Source organism: Schistocerca piceifrons, chromosome 8 (assembly GCF_021461385.2).
Source record: "Schistocerca piceifrons isolate TAMUIC-IGC-003096 chromosome 8, iqSchPice1.1, whole genome shotgun sequence".
NCBI classification, from domain to species: Eukaryota; Metazoa; Arthropoda; class Insecta; order Orthoptera; family Acrididae; genus Schistocerca; species Schistocerca piceifrons.
In genome coordinates this window covers 41637829-41654895 of record NC_060145.1, presented here as the reverse complement: position 1 = coordinate 41654895, position 17067 = coordinate 41637829, and positions in this window count along the sequence as shown.

Below are 17067 nucleotides of genomic sequence, written 5' to 3'. Positions count from 1 at the left end.
TGTGTGCGAGGTACGTCATATTACACGATTTCAGGTAGAGGCGATGGAGATAAAAGTTGTGATATAGGAATGTCAAAGCATGCAGACACCCCATTGTCACAAGAAAACACAATGGGCACTCCTTCCACCCAGGAATGGAAGATTTTGTAAATTGGAGTGGTGTGTGACTTATACATGGCTACATTATGAAGATAACAGTGACAGTGTTATCTGCTATGACTGCGTTTGGTCCATCCTCTTAGTCAACAACAGAAGACCACAGAAAGAGATGCTTTTCTTAAAGAAGGTTTCTGTAACTGGAAAACAGCTATGGAAAAGTTCAGGATACGCTAGAAGAATCTTTTTCATTGAAAGTTTCTGCAGTTATTTAACAATGTGAAAATACCACACCTTTGCCCAAGTCGTGCCACGTCTGCTGGCTGATCAGGAGAAAGCTAGAACCTTTTTACTAGTAATTATCAGTTCACTCAGGTTGCTGGGTCAAACAGGAAACGCACTGGGAGATCGTGAAGCAGTCTCTGGGAACCTCATGACACTTTTCGATGGGAGGAAGTATGATATGCCAGAAAGCAAAATGTGACTGAAACACCAGACACTCCATTGGCGCCAGCGATACAGAACGAAGTACTGGAAATTACGGCTCACATGACCCAGTGAGAAAATGTGCAGCTAATACAAAAGTCCCCATGTTACATAATTATGGCAGATTCAACGATGGATGTGGCTGGCCAGGAGCAGTTCTCTCTTTGTGTACATTGTATTGACCCTGAAAGGCTGGAAATAAAAGAACTTTTCCTGGGTTTATAATATAGTCCGCTGGACTCCAAGGTGCAAACGCTGGCAACTAGCATTAAAGACATCCAAGACTGTCATTAGAAATTGGGTTTCTACGCCCCCACTGTTTTGATGGTGCAGCTAGTATGTCTGGGCAGAACAAAGGCCTGAAGGAAATCCTTCTTCAAGACCAGCCAGAGTTGTTGCATCCATTGCAGCAATCATTGATTGGACCTAGCACTACAGGAAGTTCCAAGAAGCTGTCATCCATTGCATGATGTACTGGTAACTGGACGTCTCAGGTATAGTTCTAGACTCTGCAAAAAGGAAACAAGTGTATGCAGATGTTGTACTACAATCTGGCGTCGATTAGATGAATCCAAACCCAAAAGCTGAACGACTAATTCCAATATGTCAATCCCTATGAGCTGTAAGAGTAAAATCTTTTACACGTTTTAGGGAAAACTATGAGCAGGTCCAGAAAACAGTGACCAAAATATTGACTATACTGAACTCAGTTATGGATGAAAGGAAGTCAGTTCTGTGGGGCTATGCATAGCGGCAGGAAACATTTGAAATTAATTTTTCTACAGTAACAACTGAAATGTTTGGACTGTGTGAGGAACTGGCCAGATCTCTCAAAGAATTCAGATTTTAATGCAGACAAAGTGAAACATTCTGTAAAGGTTCTAAATGTAGCTCTTGTAAATCTTAGGACTATCGAAGCATTTGATATGCTGTTAGAGAAATCCAAAGATTATTATAAAAACCCAAATATGAAAGAACCAAATATCTCAATGCCAAGAAAAATACCAGCGAAACTTCGACACACAGAAATGCCACCTGTTCCGAAATAATTGTCTCAAGAACGAAAATATAGTAAAGATTTATTTGAAATTCTTGATCTCCTTCTGAATGAGATTGATCAGAGGTTCAACCAAGAGAATCTAAAGTAACCATCCCATCTTGAAGAGATACTTGTTGCACACTCTCAAACACATCCTCCATCTACCTGACATTTGGAAGAATTTCTTGGAGTACATACAACAGATTTTAACCTGGACAGGCTTCATGCACAGCCCAAAATGCTGCAAACCATTACGACTGATATACAGCCATGTAATGTATCCTCTATTGGAAGAAAACTTATTGCTGAACATGGTAGGATTAAACAACTCTTTCGGGAAGTTATTCGCCTCATCATCATGATTCTGACAGTTCCCAAATCGTCATCATTCTCTGATAAGTCAATCAGCGCCTTGAGACGACTTAAAACCTGTCTGAGATGAAAATTGACTTAGTCGAGACTCAGCACACCACAGAACTGCAGAAACGCCTTAACAAATCTGTATTTGTAATTCGAGTGTTAGCAGACATAGGCGACATAAAAATGAAAAAGCTTGCATACATTGCCTACTTTCATCCCATAATGTCATATGGTATAATATTTTGGGGTAAACAGTTTTCAGAGTCCAAAAGCGTGTAATAAGTATTATTTGTGGAGTAAATTCACGGACGTCCTGTAGAAACCTCTTCAAAGAACTGGGTATACTAACTACTGCCTCTCAGTATATTTACTCATTAATGAAATTTGTCCTAAATAATATATCTCTCTTTCCAACAAACAGCTCAGTTCATACATACGATACCAGGAACAAAAATGATCTGCGCAAGGACTTAAAAGCACTTACTTTAGTTCAAAAAGGGGTCCACTACTCAGGAACACTCATCTTCAATAATTTGCCAGTAAACATAAAAAATTTAGTTACAAATAAAGATCAGTTTAAAAGGAGCCTGAAAGACTTACTAGTGGCCAACTCCTTCTACTCCATTGACGAATTTTGTAATAGAAACAAATGACGTATTGTATATATTCATACTATTATTGTTGTTATTTTACCTTTAAAAAAAGGAAAAGAAAAAAATTGACATTTCCACATCCACGAGGATCTCCTCAGCATGAATCTATAGAATGAAAAACTAATTTAATCTAATCAGCCATCTACTCCTCCATGATCATCAAGACAATGCTGCAAAAAGTACTCTTACTGATATCAGGTAAGTATCTGAAACTTCCTGGCGGATTAAAACTGTGTGCCCGACTGAGACTCGAACTCGGGACCTTTGCTTTTCACGGGCAAGTGCTCTACCAACTGAGCTACCGAAGCACGAGTCACGCCCGGCAATCACAGCTTTACTTCTGCCAGTATCTCGTCTCCTACCTTCCAAACTTTACAGAAGCTCTCCTACGAACCTTGCAGAACTAGCACTCCTGAAAGAAAGGATACTGGGGAGACATGGCTTTTGTAAGACCAGAAGCTAATTTATCAATACTTGAAGCCATAAATTTAAATGCATCTAAAAATTATAAAGTTAATCCATCTATGACATGCTTACTAAAATGAATATATTTTTTTCGTAATTTGGTATTGCAACAATATCTTTATTATCAATGCCTAATTCTTTAATAAATGAATGAACATCGTAATTTATTAAATTATGATTGCAAAAATCTAAATTATCAAAGAAGGGTGTTTTTATTCAAACTTTACATGAAGATATTTCTGATGTAGATTGTAAATGAGCAAAATCAATTTAGAGAAACTAAATATAAAAAATTAGATAAATATACAAAATTATATACAAAGTCTGATGTTTTAGTTTTACCAAATAGAGATACATACATTAATTCTTATAAACTTGTTCCTTCTTGGTATTTTACAATTCTAGGATCATCTTGGGATTATATGTAACAAATGACAAAAATTAAGTAAGATTTATTACATGATGATGATATGATTTTATTTCTTGAAAAAGAATTCCAGGTGGAAGTTCTCAAAGGATTAAAACATGTGCTAAATCAAATAACAAATATATGAAAAATTTTGAGCTAAAATAACAATCAAATTATATTGCTTATTTACTTACAAATAATTTCTATGGTTGGGCAATGTCTTAATCTTTCCATTGAAAAAGTTCAGTTGGATTGAACTACAACGTTTTAATTCTGAAAAAATTATATGAATTTCAGATGATTATAAATACAGTTTTATTTTAGAAGTTTATTTAGAATTTCCAAGGAAATTACCTGAATTATATAATGATTTACCTTTAGCAGTTGAAGGAGGAAACAAATTACTAACAAATTTAAGTAACAGAGAAAAATATGTTTTACATTGTATAAATCCTAAAATATTTTTATATCTTGGACTAAAATCAAAGAAAATTCATAGGATCTTATTATCTGAAAAATCAGAATAATTGAAGATATATTGATTTTAACACAGAAATGAGAAAAAGGCAGCTAACAATTTTGAAAAATATCTCTACAATTTAGTGAGTAACTCAGTGTGTGGCGAAACAATGCAAAACATTAGAAATCAACAAAATAATAATAGATCCAAAAAATATACGAATTAAGTTACAAAACCAAATTATGAACATACTACAGTACTCCAGAAAACTCTGTTGCAGTTCATATCAAGAATACTGATATAATGTTCAATAAACCACTTTATAATGGAATAACTATTCCAGACGTTTCGAAAATAAAAATGTACGATTTGGCACCACAATGTTAGGAAAACAAAATATGGTGGTAACATAGATCTTTCTTACATGATTACTGATTCTTTCATTTACAATATAAGAACTGAAGATTTTTATAAAGATTTGAAATCAATGACAAACGAATTTGATAGATGTTAGTATCTATAAGATAATTTTTATAAAACTCGCAAGTTAATAAGAAATTTTCATGAAAAATGGAAGACAAAAATTGTGGAAAAATTATGTTAGAACATGTCAGTTTAAGATAGAAAATGTATGCTTATAAACTTGAGAAAAAGAAGAGGAAAAAATCTGAAGGAAATTAGAAATTAGATGTAAAAAATGTAAATGCTTTCGATGATCATAAAAAAATGTGGAAATGACAAAATAAAACAATATTGAAAAATGAATTTTATTATATCATTTAAACACGAATTATGTACAGTTGAATATAATAAAATTGTTTTAAGTTCTCATGGTGGTAAACGTGTTGTATTACAAACTGGAATTGATACATTACCATATTGCCACTATAAATTAAACCCAAACAAAATAAAAGGCGGTGAAATGATTTTTGCGAGAGTTAAACAGCTACACAGAAGATTAAACAAGAAAATTAATTAGTTGTTTAACAAACAAATTTTTTGATAATCACTTTCTTTTTAACTTTTTGATATTTTAAGCTAATTTTTTACCTTTTGAATCACAGAGTTATGAATATATTTAAAAGAATTTTTTAATTTCCTTTCCACTTATTTCACAAGTATAAGTTTTAATATGCCAATTATGAAGAAGTCCTTTTTGTTTCATCCTTTTACAATATTTGCAACCTGATTTTAAAAGCAGATTATGTCTTGTCATTTTAATTTCTTTGCAAATTTGTTTTTCTTGATTGCACACTGGACAAATTATTTTTTTTCGCTTTCATTTATATGGAAAAAAATTTAATGGAATGGAAAAATAAAAAATATATTTAATTTTTTTAATAAATGTAATCGCTTATGGATTTAAACTATAATAAAATTAATTGGAATAACGAACAAGTTTTAATAATCATTGATTCAAAACATAAACCAAGCTAAAAATATTTCTAATATTTTGTGACATTCGAATTGTAGAAAAGCTTTACATAATAAAGATAGAAGAAAATATATAAAAAGTACAAAGTACTGAAGTGTACCAACAATTACACTTACATTCCGATACCAATTTTATTAATGAACCTGGTTTCTATTCTATTATTAATGAACCTGGTTTCTGTTCTGCGAACAGGAGAGCTTCTGTAAAGTTTGGAAGGTAGGAGACGAGATACTGGCAGAAGTAAAGCTGTGATGACGGGTCGTGAGTCGTGCTTGGGTAGCTCAGTTGGTAGAGCACTTGCCCACGAAAGGGAAAGGTCACGAGTTCGAGACTCAGTCTGGCAGTCAGTTTTAATCTGCCAGAAAGTTGCAAATAAATACGTTATTACCACATATTGATCCTAAATTAAGTGATCAAAAATTAAGACAACTTTTGTTATTTTAAGATTACATGTTTTCAATCTTGAATATTATAGTATTTGAACATGGTTAAAAATGTACATAATCAAATTGATATTATCAGAAATAGACATCTAAATTGTGAAGAATTTTTAAGATTTAAATACATACCAAATTCAGTAAATTTACCACTACAAATAAAAGAGACTTTGGGAATTATTTGCTACTGAAACTATTTCATCGCTTTGGATGAATACTCACCAGATGTATTGTGAAAAGATAGAAATAAACTAACAAAAGTTTCTTAGAATATATAACTAAATTTCCAAGTATTTTTTTCATAATCAAATTTTAGAAACATTCATAAAATTTTTATATGTATCTATTACACAAAATTTATTGAAACTATGTGATTCAATCAACTCACATTCAAAATCCACAAATGATTTTGACATACATCGTGTCTGTTAACCTTTATTTGAAAATCAATTTAAATTCTATCTTTTTAATAAATCAATAAGTGTAATGAATATTATATTCAATGTCAAACATGTTTAAAGTTTCAAAACTAACTTCATTTATATAGAAAATTTTTATTAATAAAAAAATAAACCCTCCAATGAGGTATTATTTAGTATTGGAAAGCTATAAAACTAAATTCTTTTTACTTACCCAACTATTTTATGAACTATCAAAACCTAACCATTGAACATAAACTTTATTACCTTGCTTATTTAAATCTTTTTTGGCCAGGTAAACATGAGGAAAATTCGTTTTCAGTAGCTCTTGTTCATTCAAATTTTCTTTTATTTATTTACCATTTAAATTTTTCTATTTATATGCAATTGGATTCGAATAAATACACACACAAAAAAGTTTTGCATCGCCCTGAGTCCCAGAACTCTTGAAGATAGAGATTGACTGTGGATGTTGTATCACAAACTCCGTCCCTTTGACTGTTCAGAGTTGTTACTAAACCCACCCAAAGATGTAAACAATCATGCATCAGCAGCGCTTATTAGACGGATGTGGTCCGAGAACCTATCAGTTTCAGTCATTCCACCAGGAAGGAGGTACACGGCTCGTGTTATCTGTAGTTCAACTGTGCCTAGAAAGTCAATACAACAGTTCGATTGTGTCCACAGTGTTACTTTGTGCCAGGAAGGGCTCTCAACAAGGAAGTGTCCAGGCATCTCGAAGTGAACCAAAGCGATTTTGTTCAGACATGGAGGAGATACAGCGAGACAGGAACTGTCAGGCCGCCTAAGAGCTACTACTGAAGAGGATGACCGCTACCTATGGATTATGTCTTGGAGGAACCCTGACAGCAACGCCACCATGTTGAATAATGCTTTTTGTGCAGCCACAGGACGTCGCGTTATGACTCCAACTCTGTGCAATGTGCAATGGGCTGCATGATGAGCAATTTCAATTCCGATGTGAATAGCGAGGTCCATCTTTGCAACCATGACACCATGCAGCGCAGAACAGATAGGCCCAAAAACATACCGAATGGCAACACGTTCTCGTCACCGATGAGTGTCTCATGTGCCTTCAACCGGGCGGTTATCGGAGACGTGTTTGCATGTTTGGAGACAAACTGGTCAGGTTGAACGCCTTAGACACATGTCCAGCAGGTTCAGCTGGTGGTTATGGAAGGTCCCATAATGGATTTATGATACATGAGTGCCATCGTCCAACCAATGGAGTAATCATATCGGCAACATATTGGCGAGGCATTCGTCCTCATGGATGACAGTTTGCTTTCCATGGTGCACATCTTGTAAATGACTTACTTTGGGATAATGACATCACTCGACTAGACTGGCCAGCATGTTCTCCAGGCATGAATCCTATCGAATATGCCTGGGATAGATTGAAAAGGACTCTTTATGGACAACGTCACCCCCCTACCACTTTGAGGGATCTAGTCCGAATTGCAGCTAAGGAGTGGGACAATCCGGCCCAACAGTGACTTGATGAATTTGTGGATAGTACGCCATGTCGAACACAGACATGCATCAATGAAAGATGATGATGATGATAATATTTGGTGTGTGGGGTGCTCAATGGCGCGGTTATCAACACCTGTACAAATTCCCAACCTTTGCTCATTCCAGACTTGCCACTCTCATGAATGGTGATGAAATGATGAGGACAACACAAACACCTAGTCTTCTCAACGTCAATGCAAGAGTACGTGATACTGGGTATTAGGGGTGCCGGTGTGTACAGCAGTCTGGATTACTGTCTCTGAAGGTCTCGCTATATGGTGGTACAACATGGAATGTGTGGTTTATGTGAGCACCAAAAAGGGCAGAAATGGTGTTTACATTGATCTCTATTCCAATTTTCTGTTCAGGTTCTGGAACTCTCGGAACCGAGGTAATGCAAAACTTTTTTTATGTGTGTAATATCTCCAATATCAAAAATTTCTGTTGGCCAAACTGCCCTATATCCTTTTTGAAAAATTCCTTTAAGTTTACTTTTTCTTACTTTATCACCAATTGTATATTTAAGTTTACTATCTAACAAATTGGTTATGTAATCATTTTTCAATAAGAGTTTTTCAAATTCTTTATTTACATCTATCAGTCACAGTTTTATTGTTGAATGTTTTGTGTCTTATATTCATCCATTTAATTTATAACTAAGTCAATATTTTCATAATTTCCTTGAAGAGCTAATTTCTTTCTCATTTTTTTCAATGTTCTACTAAATTGTCCAACAACAATTGTTCTTAATTCACCAAAACTTTAAATTCCTTGTTAAAATATTCTTTACCATTATCTGTTTGCAAATTTTTGGTTTTTCTCTACTTAAATATTTTTTCGAAAGAATGAAATATATTTTTACTTGTTTCATTTTTAAGTGGGAATGTCCTAGCAAATTTTGAAAAAATATCATAAGAAATTGATAAATATTTATATCCTTTACTTATTTTCAAAATTCCTTTCAGATTTCCATAATCCATTTCGACTTAATTGGATTCCGATAAATCATCTTTAACAAAAAATATATTTTTTGTTTAAAATTTTTTCAAATTGTTTCATGTAATTCCTTAATAATATGTTCACGAGCATTTTGATATTCACCAACAGAACTTTTTAACGAATTTTCTTGTTTTAGTTACACAAATTCTCGAATTTCCTTAATTTCTTCCATGTTTCGTTGTTAATCTATGAAGGTAAAGTGTACCAGTAAACTTTTTGCACTTCAAAGAGTAACTGTGATTATCATTTTTCATTTATAAGGATTAAAAAACTATAAAATTATTTCACCAAATACAATTATCTTACATCAACTGGATTACACAATTGTTTAATGTAAGAGGTAGAAGAGTTGCTTTGACAACTATTTTTATTCCTTGGATTTCACGAGTTTATACATTTTGTCAGTTGCAGCAATTTTTTTCTCCTAGTGAAAAATCATTAGCATACATTGTTTCTTTTGCAAATAACTATAATTTTCTCTTTGCTTAATGTCTTTTTCTAAAACTCATTTATATCTATAAAAAAAACTTGTCTTTACGTTTTTCATCTAATGGATTTATTAATTCATCATTCCTAACTAACCTTTCTTCTAATTTTGTTCCTGGGCCACAATACTTATAACCAGGTAAATGCATTTCAAATGGTAATTTCCTATTAAAACTTTTAAGTAAACCTTTTTCACAATTTTCCTTTTATCAAGAATGTATGTGGAAAATTATTTCAAAAATCAGATACAATAAGCTATTTTTTTGGGTCATTAATCACAAAATCACTAAATTTGTGTGTTAACATTTGAATTATTTCAACTTTTTCATTATGATAATTTTTATTTCCAGCTAATTTTTCCCCATGAATTACTGTTAAACTGTCAATTACATCTCTAATGTCATTCATCCAAATATATTCAACTGGTTACCGTGAATATTTTTACTAAATCTTCACCAACTTTTTCAAATGTATCATAAATATTTATTTCTGAAAAACTTGGAAAATATTCTTCAACAAATGTTGTTATCCAAATATTATACTTATATACTTTACTTGATTTTATTTTCTTTGGATTACATTCATTATATACAGCATTTGATTCGAATAAAATTCTTGCATAATTTTGTAAATCAAAATAATCAAAACCTGTACTTAAACCATTCATAGTTAATTGTTTTTAGTAAAGGTTTCATTATTCCAGCCATTCCTTCGTCCTCTTTTCCACCAGATCCTAATTTATGGACCATTGTATTCTATTTGTAATGTTCCAACAAATTTAAATTGTCCAATAGGTCGAAATACAAAAACATTGTCTTCACTATGATTAACAAATTCTAACATTCTTTCACTTACATTTATTTTTTGACATCTTGTTTTTTAATTTTCTTTCTTTTTCACATATTGCTTACAAACTATTTACTTTTGATTCACTTAAAGTACTGTCGAACTATGGAAGTTCAGATTGTTTAGTTGTTGGAATATTTTTAAATTGATCTAAATAATATCGAGTATAGTGAACCGATATGTTTTCGAACTTTTCTGTCTTAGCCAGCCGCGGTGGTCTTGTGGTTCTAGGCGCTCAGTCCAGAACTGCGCGACTGCTACGGGCACAGGTTCGAATTCTGCCTCGGGCATGGATGTGTGTGATGTCCTTAGGTTAGTTAGGTTTAAGTTGTTTTAAGTTCTAGGGGACTGATGACCACAGATGTTAAGTCCCATAGTGCTCAGAGCCATTTTTTTCTGTCTTCTTCAAATGCTTTTAAAACTTTTGCTCCTCATCCCTCAATTCTTTGGTTAATTTTTCCAGTTGTATTAATTACTGGATGATCGTTTTTCAACTTTTCATATTCTTTTCCTGTTTGTTTTCTGGTTTTTAGACTCTTATTTTAATTTTCTTTTACATTTTTATAAATCGTTGGCTTATCTGACAATTCCTGGATTGTGTTTTGCATACATTTATTAAGAATAAAAAATACGATACTTGTTTTGTTTTTACATTTATCGTTTATGTTCAATGTATGTTGAATATTGATATTTAATGTGTACATTTAATATTTACTTTCAATGTTTGGGCGCAACATTTAAAAATACTTATCCTTTCCTCTACATTTACCATCATTAATTTCTCTTTTCACATCTATCATAATAAAATCCAATTATCTTTTTCCAGCATTTATTACAAATTTATGATAAATATTTTCAAATTTTTATAATCTTGTTTAAAACTATACATAAAATGAAAATATATCTAACTAATAGTTTTAATATAATCGAATATGTTTCTCTGAATTAAAAGTCTATTCCTCTTTATCTTCCTCTAGTAAAATATTCTTTAACTATGGTTTTATTTTAAAGAGTGAAATCATTAAAAACTATCATTGATTTATCTTCACACAGATCTAATAGAGTAACTTCATAATTTTTTTCTAGAAAACTAACATTTTTCATAAGTTTCATCTTCAGTTTTTCACATGTTTTTATATATTCTTGTTATTTTCCTTGATCTAAAATTTTAGAATAAGCATAAAATGATTATTTTTTCTCTGGTTTTACCTTCAATGTTCTAAAATATAATTATCAATCATTAATGTTGTTTTTCTACATTGGCCTGGTTCCATAATTCCACATTGAATTGAATTCAGTGAAAGTTTGCATGTTTGTTTTTTAATTTCTTCCCTAGAATTCTTATTTTCTGTTCAGTTATTGACATAATTTTTCTTAATGTTAAGTAGTACTGAGTGGTAATGCTTCTATTCTGAAAAAACTATCAATCATTACACTAAGAGGACGTAATAAAAATGTTTCATTTGTTGGTCTTTATTCAACTTTTTAAACTCCAAACATTACATCAAATATAATAAACTTTACTGTGATGGAGAAACAATAGAAATTCTTGTTGGTCAAAAGCTGAAAAATCCAAACATTCACATTAAAGCAGATGAATTTTTAAATAGAATTGTTATCGAAAGTAATAAAGAATTATACATGGATACAAAAGAAAATTTTTCATGTGTGTTAGAATTTAAAAAAATCAAATTATTGGACCTAATAAAATACTGTTGCTAAAGATGTTCCTAAAATCATTCCATTTGATTTAATTAATGGAAGTTTAAATGTAGCTGATGGATTGTTGGTTAAACACAATTTTCGTTTTCATAGAGAAACTAATATTATTTCTTGTTTTAAACCTAATTCTGAATTTGGTGGTCCATAAACTTATCAACCAAATCATCCTATAAATATTTCAATGTTGGTAGTATTCAAAATTTAGAAATAACTATAACTGATGAAATTAATAATTTGATTGACTTCATTGGTTCTTATGTAACAGTTGTTTTAGAAACAAATTAATAAATTTTTTCCTTCGTAAATCGTGAACCAAACTGAAAGTTAACGATTCTATTAATTTCCCATTAATGAGAAAACAAAAAATAATTTAAATCTTTCTAAAAGGTAACAGAAATTAATATTAATAATGGTGATGGTTGGATTCACCGTAATTTTTCGTAAGTATATATGACTTTTAATGATAGTCATCCAGATGGAACCGTTTCTTCTGCATTCGATGGTAAATGAAGTATTAAACCCATTGCTAATTATATTTCAAAAATGATTGATGTAATTGCAGTTAACAAAGGAAATAGTATTTTATCTACAATTGAACTACATTTTACTTCTTCTTCTACTCTTATGCAGTTAACTTCTTCCATTTTGAATTAATGAAAATCGAAGGAAACATTCTTAAATTGGAAAAACTAAAACTAATAAATAAACTTCTTTATCCTTTAGAATTATTTGGTGGATATTAAAAAAATTTTATTTTGTTTCGCCATGACATAACTCTAATTTTTACTTGGAGCTTGAGAAGAGATCAAGAATAATCAATTCTTAATTGGTCCACAGAGAATGATAGTTCTACACTTCCAAAAGAAGGTAAAATCATTGTAAAAGTATGGAAATTCTTTTTCCTGAATACTCGCTTGAATTAGCACAAGAAAGACTGAAAAATCCAAAAATTCCAGTTCCTTTCTCTGAACTAGAACATCTGATTTGGCTGGTTTACAGGGCAATAGAAAATTTGAACTACACATTACTAATTATTATAATTCTACAGAGTTTTATATGCCTTAGTTTACATATGTTGTTCCTCAATTACCTGATTCTTCTTTATTCGATCATGTTAAATTACAAAATACTCATATTGAAAATGGTAGAAATGAAATGTTTCCTCAAGAATTATGGTATCTTGAACCACCAAATAACTTCTTGAAAGGTTATGAGCCTTTTGGGGTTCTCTAATGAATAACTCCACTAAATAGTGATGTAAATGTAAGAATGTGTAATTTTATTCAAAATTATCCTATTTGTGTGATTATTATGTGTAGATGAATAAATGTTTTAACATCTCAAAAAATAACAATGAAATTATGTGCACTCTTTAATAAATATTCCAAAGGATACAGCTGCTTATGTTGTTATCTATTGTCAAAATATTTATTACTTATGACTCACAATGCAGAATGCTTACTGAAAATTTTTAAATGAATAAATGAATGAAAAATTAGAAAAATTAAAGAACTTTAAATTTCAAATTTTAATTTCCTTCTGAAATATTTTCAAAAACCTAGAGAAATTAAAAACTGAAACAGTTGGAAAACATTTAAATTTTACATTCCTTAATTTTTTCTATAGAAATAAAAAGGAACTTGCCTGGTAGTACTGAAGATCTATTAACTGAACTTTTCAATTATAGAAATGGTTGTTCAGAAGTGTTCAATAAATTTTCAGAACTTAAAAATCATATGTCTTATGGAATTTCAAAAGCTGAAATTTTAGCAAATAAATTGATGACCAAGACTTACTGCTTTTAGATAATAAATATAAAATTACTCTTCCAGATCGTTATACTTAAATCTCAACAAATGATGATGACAGATTAGATCGAATTGTAGGACTTCAATTTTTTTCTTGTGGTAAAAAACTAATAAATATCGTCCAATTTCTGTTATTGAATTTGAATGATGAGTTGACATCAGAACCAGAATAAATCGTAAATGATTTTGATAACTATTTCAGTACAACAGCTGAAAACCTGATAAGGAAAAACTGCCACACCTAAAACATGTGGAATCCATAAAGGTTTCAATGTTTCTCCACAAAGCCTCAAACACTGGAGTGCTCACAGTTATATAAATACTAAAAATAAATGCTCCAGTGGCAGTGACAACATACTGGATTTTACTGTAAAGAATTCTTGGGAATAACTTGTAGATTAATTTATTCTTATAATTAATGCATCCTTTGGTAATGGACTTCTCACTGACCTAAACGTTGTTAAAGTTACCCCACTCCAGAAGGAGAACAAGCAAATGGTGTAGCTAAATATAGTCCAGTAGCACAACTCAGAATGTTTTCAAAAATATTTGAGAAATTGTTTTACACCAGATTAGAAACTTCTAGTAACAGATTCTCTTTAATATCGGAACACTAGCCTGTTTTTAGAAAAACTAAAACAACAACCACAGCAGTTTATGAATATCTTAACATGTCTAAAGCTTTTGACATTATTGCCCACACCACACTCCTTAGAAAGTTAGCTAATACAGGCTGAGAGGAACTGCAAACCACTGGTTAGAATTGCATATGCCAAATAAAGTGCAAAAAGTTGAAATGAAATATGAAAAAGAATACAATGTATATCAGTGTACTGTGCACTCCCATGAGAAAATGGCTGTTAGATATGATGTACCACATGGCTCAATCCTATGACCCATACTATTTCTGCTATATATTGATGACATAAACACAAAGCTTACTTCAAAGTATACTACACTATTTGAAGATGACTCAAGTATTTTGGCAACAGGCATAGACAAAGCTGACCATTATCAAAAGATTAAACTACCTATTTCATCACTTAGCGAAATGTTCAATGAGAACAATCTTATCATAAATGTGTAAAAAATCTACATATGTTTCAGCCTCTCAGGTCAAAAACGAGAAATCTGTGACTTGTTCCTAAACAACCAAGAGCTCTCCAGTGCGAGCTCCATTATATTTCTTAGTATATGGCTTGAAGAAAATCTTAAATGGAACACACATGTTAGTTACATCTCAAATAGGTTTTCAACTGTGTGTTACATTTTAAGGATACTCAGCAAAGCAGTTACCAAATTAGTGCTTACACAAGTATACTAGTCTTACTTTCACTCAATACCACAATATGGGATCATATTCTTGTGGAACTCACCATTCAGCAGAGAGATCTTCAGAATGCGAAAAGAGGCAGTATGTATAATATCTAATCTGAGATCTAACAAGTTATGCAGGCAACATTTCAAGAAACTTGGCTATATGGCACTGCCATCTGTTTACATTTATAGTAATATATCTTCTGTTAAAATCTACCTATTAAGCAAAGACAGCCCATTAATATTAAATGAACGCATTCATAACCATGATACAAGACAGCAGTCTGGCCTATATATGATTCAGTTCAGGACAACTTATTACTAAATGAGTGTCCTACATGTTGGGATATGGCCATATAATAACTTAACAGCTGAAACTACAAAAAAAAAAAAAAAACAGAAATACTGAGAGTTTTCACATATAAATTTAAAGAATTGCTTTTGGAGCAAAACTTTTATGCAGTAAATGATTTTTTTGAAAAAGGTAATAAAAGTTAACTATTTTCTTAACAATTGATCACTCAGGCTGATAGTGCATCTTTCTTTTGTGTATGAACAATGTGATGTCTATTACCTTCCTGTAAATTTGAACAAACTTTCATGGAACAATTGAAATTCTAATAATTTAATTGTAAAAATTACTTGTAAGAATGTATGGTGATTTGTCCAATATCCAACTGTACAATATTATGATAAAATACAATGCAACATAATACAATACAATAACCCTCGACTGCAACCGACAAATGAAACTATACTGCACATCATAGCACTTAAGTATCTTTTCTGTTAGTCCACTTCCTGCATTGGCATAAAAATCCATACCACGTCTCTCTCGCTGTATCTCATTGGCCAGTACTTGGCGTTTTAGCACTTCGTCTTCTTCCTCCTGGGAGTCCAGGGTCTATAAGACAAACCAACTGTCTTGCTTCTTAGGTCTTGGTGATGAAGTGTTTCACATAGTCATCCTAAGTATCATTCAGCTGAAGCAGAAATAGTGTATCCATTGTCATTTCTGCCTTGTGGTCATGGAGCAGAAAGAATAGCATGAAGTCTGTAGTGTCTGTCTTCACTGTGCTGTATGCAAATTTCATAACGACCGGTATCCCATTCTCTTTGTTTGACATCAATGTACATCGAGAACATATCTACCAATGTCTTATCAAAGCATTCTGGGAGACCCTTTGTCTGTATGTGGCAAGCAGTTATTATCTTTTGGATGATATCACAATGTGAAATCACCTCTGATACTAGTGTCAACTTGAAAACTTTTCCACAAACACAGATCATCACAAGGGGTGCTTCAAAATGACGTCTTCTGCAAGAGATTTCCAAAACTGTGGTGACAATCTAGCAGCAAGATACTGCAGAATACTATCCATCAGTTCTCGTTTGTGCACTTATGGATCCTCCCCAAGAGTTTATTTCAGTTTAGTGGAATGTTGTTGCTACTGATGTTATTGATTCAAGACGCCCTGGAGGTAACTGCAGCACATTGTTCCATCACTGGCGTTCATTACAGTGACTCACATAGTGTCTAGTGCATTGATGGAGATGTGGCTAGTGATACCTGTGTCTGATACTGTGTAGAGTCTCTGTGAGTCTTAGAAGATCTTCAGGATAACTTGCCACAGATGAGCTTGAGTGACAAGGAGCCATTTCCACCCCACTGGTTTGTAGTTCTTTTACAACGTTCCATTTATTAACAGGAATTCCCATTTGGTTGGTTGGTTCCTCATTCTTCAAGTCTTCTATGGTTTTCATCAATGCTGGATGTCCCTCTGTTGAGTCTGTCAATGTAACTTCATGCAGCAAAGACTGCGATTTCTACCATCCTGCTGTGCTTCATCACAGGTGTCCTTGAGAGGTAGTCAGTATCCTTGTGTTTGTGTCCACTTTTGTGTACTACTATGGTACTGTATTCCTGAAACTCAGTGCCCATATCACCAGTCAACCCAATAATTCCTTCAGGCTAGTCAGGCAGCATAGAGAATTGTGGTTCACGACAAAGGTGAATGGTTTTCCATGGCCCAGCTGCAAGGAACTTTTCCTCAGTTCTAGAGTAGTTACTCTCGGACTTGAAGTGTACTCTGT